This window comes from Puma concolor, chromosome B4 (genome assembly GCF_028749965.1).
Source record: "Puma concolor isolate L17-30 chromosome B4, mPumCon1.1.hap2, whole genome shotgun sequence".
Classification (NCBI taxonomy): domain Eukaryota; kingdom Metazoa; phylum Chordata; class Mammalia; order Carnivora; family Felidae; genus Puma; species Puma concolor.
The window spans coordinates 114075716-114081715 of NC_141673.1; positions in this window are offsets into that span (position 1 = coordinate 114075716).

Below are 6000 nucleotides of genomic sequence, written 5' to 3' on the forward strand. Positions count from 1 at the left end.
TTCACTTTCTGTTATATTATTTAAATCCTTTTTGATCAGCTCATTAGCTGTTGTTATTTCCTGGAGATTCTTCTGAGGGGAATTCTTCCGCTTGGTCATTTTGGATAGTCCCTGGCATGGTGAGGACCTGCAGGGCACTTCCCCTGTGCTGTGGTGTATAACTGGAGTTGGTGGGCAGAGCCGCAGTCAGACCTGATGTCTGTCCCCAGCCCACCGCTGTGTCCACAGTCAGACTGGTGCATGCCTTCTCTTCCCCTCTCCTGGGGGCGGGATTCACTGTGGGGTGGGGTGGCCTGTCTGGGCTACTTGTACACTGCCAGGCTTGTGATGCTGGGGATCTGGCGTCTTAGCTGGGGTGGGTAGGCAAGGTGCACAGGGGCAGGAGGGGCAGGCTTAGCTCGCTTCTCCTTAGGTGATCCACTTCAGGAGGGGCCCTGTGGCAGCAGGAGGGAGTCAGATCCGCTGCCGGAGGTTTGGCTCCGCAGAAGCGCAGAGTTGGGTGTTTGCGCAGAGCGAGCAAGTTCCCTGGCAGGAACTGGTTCTCTTTGGGATTTTGGCTGGGGGATGGGCGGGGGAGATGGCGCTGGCGAGCGCCTTTGTTCCCCACCAAACTGAGCTCTGTCGTCCGGGGGCTCAGCAGCTCTCCTTCCCTTTGTCCTCCAGCCTTCCCGCTTTCTGAGCAGAGCTGTTAACTTATGACCTCCCAGACGCTAAGTCGCGCTTGCTGTCGGAACACAGTCCGTCAGGCCCCTCCGCTTTTTTGCAAGCCAGACTCGGGGGCTCTGCTTGGCCGGCGAGCCGCCCCTCCGCCCCAGCTCCCTCCCGCCAGTCCGTGGAGCGCGCACAGCCTCGCCGCCCTTCCTACCCTCTTCCGTGGGCCTCTCGTCTGCGCTTGGCTCCGGCGACTCCGTTCTGGTAATCCTCTGGTGGTTTTCTGGGTTATTTAGGCAGGTGTAGGTGGAATCTAAGTGATCAGCAGGACGCGCGGTAAGCCCAGCGTCCTCCTACGCCGCCATCTTCCCTCTCTCCCTCGAGATTCTTCTTTAAAAAAGTATTTGAGGGGCACCTGGGTGGCGCAGTCGGTTAAGCGTCCGACTTCAGCCAGGTCACGATCTCGCGGTCCGTGAGTTCGAGCCCCGCGTCAGGCTCTGGGCTGAGGGCTCAGAGCCTGGAGCCTGTTTCCGATTCTGTGTCTCCCTCTCTCTCTGCCCCTCCCCCGTTCATGCTCTGTCTCTCTCTGTCCCAAAAATAAATAAACGTTGAAAAAAAATTAAAAAAAAAAAAGTATTTGAGAAGGACAAATGAAGAAAGAAGGAGAAAAAACCTCCAGGAAAATTACAGTCAATTAGTTTAACATCAGGCTGAGAAAATAAGATGTGCATTCTGTATTCACCTTGGTGGGAACATCATGAAATGAAGGAGGCAGCATTTCCCTCTGAGATGATAAATCGAGTTAAATTAATCAGATTTCTTTGATAAGATTACAAATGTAATACATGGAATATTATGATAAATGTCGTATTTCTGTATACAGTGGATGTAGAAAGAAACAAATGCAATTCTCATCTTTTCATCTGGATTTCAGCTAGGGAACCTCACCTCAGTCCTAGATAGGAATTGCTTCTATTCGGGTGATCCTTCAAATACACCCAGACAGTCAATCATGCCAATGCTGGGTGAGTTAAGTGATTAGCAGAAATGAGGAAGCCATTTCAATTCTGGGTTGGGCTCCCGTGTCCATGGCTTCAGAGATAAAGTGGGAGAAGTATTCCCTTGGTGCCTGTGTCCCCAGCCCTGCAGAAACTGCTGGGGCTGTGGTTGTGTCTGTGGAGCTGAAGCTTCCAGCTGGCATCTTTCCACTCACCAGGGGCCTTTCTCCTAGCAACAGTTTGGGCTTATCATCCTGCAAATCCCCATGGGCTGTTGTGAATCATCCAATGTTATGAAGGTTTTATTGATGCGATCCAACAGTGAGCGCTGCTTGAACAGTTAGAAGTAAACCACATAACGCTGGGCGTGGCATGCTGTTTACAATCCTAACGTTCGGTTTCCTGCTTTCCAGGTCTCACAGGTAAAATACACAATGATAGGGGCGCCTGGGTGGCTCAGTCGGTTAAGTGTCCGACTTCGGCTCAGGTCATGATCTCGTGGTTCGTGGGTTCGAGCCCCGCGTCGGGCTCTGTGCTGACAGCTCAGAGCCTGGAGCCTGCTTCAGATTCTGCATCTCCCTCTCTCTCTACCCCTCTCCTGTTCATGCTCTGTCTCTGTCTCAAAAATAAATAAACATTAAAAAAAAATTTTTTTTAAATACACAATGATACACTTTTTTTAGGTTTTCATTTTCCAGAAACCACAGAACCGTGGATCCTCACTTTTCTTAGAATCCTCTTTTTGTAATTTCAGAGAAAAACAAAATCTCCCCTCAGGAACCTTAAATGCATATTACTAAGTGAAAGAAGTCAACCTGAAGAGGCAGCATACTGTATGATTGCAACTATATGACAGTCCTGGAGACGAAAAAGGTATGTAGATGGTAAAAAGTTCAGTGGTTGCCATGGGTTAGGGGCTGGGAAAAAGGATGAGTCGGTGGGCACAGAGGACTTTCACTGTAGTGAAAATACTCTACATGGAACTGCAATGATAGATACACGTCATTTTACATTTGCCCAACCCATAGAATGTACAACACCAAGAATGAACCCTCAGGTAGACAGACTATAGGCTTTGGGTCATTATGATTTGTCAATGCAGGTTCGTCATTGGTAAAAAATGCACCATTCTGGGGCACCTGTGGGGTTCAGTCGGTTAAGCATCTGACTTCAACTCAGGTCATGATCTCTCAGTTCTTGAGTTCGAGCTCCACATCAGGCTCTGTGCTGACAGCTCAGAGCCTGGAGCCTGCTTCAGATTCTGTGTCTCCCTCTCTCTTTGCCCCTGTCCCTGTTGCACTCTGTCTCTCTCTCTCTCTTTCAAAAACAAGTAAACATTAAAAAAAATTTTAACAAATGCACCATTCTGGCGAGTGATGTGAGTCATGCGGGAGGCTAGGCATGTGTAGGGACAGGAGAGATATGGGGAATCTCTGTTCCTTCTTCTTAAACTTGCTTAAAAAAATAAAGTAAAAACAAATCTTCCCTCCATCCCCAATTTTTTCCCCAAGTCACATGAAACACAACTAAAATCTGATCCTGACTGACAACCTCCCTGTTTTCCCTGTTTCTCTCTCTCCTCTCCTCTCCACTGGGTACATTTCCAGATTTGTTCTTTGTGCACAAAAGAACCATTTCCGCAGATAAGCCCAGCTGGTTCCCATGTGCCAGATCTATGCCAAGCATGTGCTTCTCCCAAGAAATATGCCACAGTGCCAGGCTCTCAGATTCCCTCTCCCTGACTCAAGGAGCCTCTTTAGCCTGTAGCCAGCCCTGACAGTGCCCCACCCATCTCTCTCTCTCTCTCTCTCTCTCTCTCTCACACACACACACACACACACACACAGAAGCCTGCGCTTCTCCAAGAGCTTTTCCTCAGAGTTAAACCCCAGGACCACTCCCTCAACCCATAATAAATGGATAAATACCCCACCTTCCTCACCCCTAAGGGTGACAATTCTCAGCCATATTCCACAGCTTCTTATGTGTCCCCAGCAGAACTGAGCCTCCGTTGCCCATAGTAATCTGCTCAGCCACACACTTACATGCACTAATTGCACCCAGATCCTTGTCTCACGGTCCGTTTGCAGCGAAACTCAAATTAAAATGGACTTCTTCCTCTCCTCCTCAAAAAACTTCTGACTCCCCATTCTCATCTTCCTTACCACATTTCCATAGAGGCAGTGTCCTGCACAAGGTTAAATGCTGTTCCTTTCCTCTTGAACCTGACTGGGAATGTCCTACCTCCACCTCTGAACCCGAGGTTGCCTCTCTTAGTAGTTCTTGTCCCTAATGCTCAACAGACAAATAGACCAACGAAAACCAGCTCCACAGGGTATCTTGTTTCTCTCCCTCTCCTTCCCTCAACTATGTGGTTTAGTGACTCAGTCTGTTTGCTGTTCTTACTCCCCCCTGCCACCCGCTTCCTTCCTATGTCATTTCAATCCATGTTCCTTACTTCCTTCTGGAAACGGTTCTCAAAACCGGCCTTCTCAGCCTCGTGCCTCTTTGATGTCTCTGTGCACTTGGAGAGTTGATAATCCCCACTTTTCTTACAGGATCTCCTTTCTTGGCATAGTACTCCACATGTTTTCTCAGCCTATCCATTTTACCTCACCCACCTCTTCCCATTAAGAGTGTACTCAAACTCAAGGCTCAGCAGAAACCCCACCTCCTCCATGAAGCCTTTCCTGACCACCCTGGTAGAAGTGACTTCTTTCTTCTGAATCCATTAAGTGCCAAATGTCTTAAATTCTGCCTCATATTGTAGTCATGTATTTTATCTCCCTGTCTACATTACAAGTTCCGTGGGGTCAGAGACTTTGTTGGTATCATTGCATGTCACATACAAACTTAAACAAGAAACTCAATAAATTTCTGTGGAACAAAATGCCTGATTTGCTCTTGAGATAGTTCAACTCTAATAAATTTAACAAATAATATCAAAACTTAAAGGCACTTGTCAGTGTGACATCTTCTCATGTTCTCTTTCTACTTTTTTCTCTGCTGTGATCAGAAACTTGTGATAACATTTACATGTTAAGACTGTTCTTGGGGCGTCTGGGTGGCTTAGTTGGTTAAGCTTCCGACTCTTGATTTCAACTCTGGTCATGATTTCACGGTTTGTGAGATGGAGCCCCACGTTGGGGTCCGTGCTAATAGCAGGGGAGCCTGCATGGGATTCTGTCTCTCCCTCTCTCTCTGCCCCCTCCCCCCCACACTCTCTCTCTCTCAAAATAAATAAATAAACATCTTTTTTAAAAGATAACATTTAAAAGACTCTCTATTCTTGCCTGGCTCTCTTTGGTTTCTATTATGACTGTCAGTAAATAGCTCTATTATTAAGTACAAATCGCTTTCTTTCTCATCAGTCTCTGGCCCTGGAGATCTGGCTCTTCCCCTGGGATGGGAGGTGCCCGAAGGTGTGACTAGGCAACTGTTCAATTTGCTTACATCATAGGAGATGCCCCGGGGCGTAGGGCTGTGTTGATGTTCAGAGATGGGGCCTCTAAGGAGATTATCTTCAACCTCGTGTTTGCTCACAGCTCTCCTCTCTGGCTCTTGAGTCCCCACGATTCACAGTGTGTGACTGCCAAGTACATCCCTGTAGACCAATGGGCTTCCCTCTGCTTCACAACCCAGACTATCTCTAACCTGGAAAAGAATCTCCATTTCCTCTCCCTAAGTGTCTCTCTTCCATTCACATCACTGACAATAAAAACTTAAGCGGCACCTGGGTGGCTCAGTCGGTTGAACGACCGACTTTGACTCAGGTGGTGATCTCGAAGTTCATGAGTTCAAGCCCCGCACTGAACTCAGTGCTGTCAGTGCAGAGCCTGCTTCTAATCCTGTCTCCCTCTCTCTCTGCCCCTCCCCTGCCGGCATGTGCTGTCTCTCAAAAATAAAATAAATTATATTTAAAAAAACTTAAGTCATTTTATTGCATAATTGGAGATGACTTTTCAAATGCCAACAGAATCATCTCAGGTATACATTTAAAAGAATACGAACAGCTACTGATTGAGTGCAGACAAAGAACAGTCAAGGAGTCTGGGAACACCAAACCCAGTCTTTGCTCACTGTGGGGAGAGCAGCACCAGGTTTGGTAAGGGTGTCACTGAATAAGTGAAGGGTCAGAATGAAGGGCTTCAAAGGTCAATTTGGGATTTATATCACCAAGTATGAACTTATGAGAATGAAAGCAGGATGAGAGAGGGCTCCATGTGCTGGGCACAGTCCCTTCTACCTCACTTCACAGCCCATTTTCCTCAGTGTCTCTCTCTCTGACTTTCCTCTCTCTCTACTTCAGTCTTGGGGATTGGCTTCCTCAAGGACAAACAAATGCCCCTGG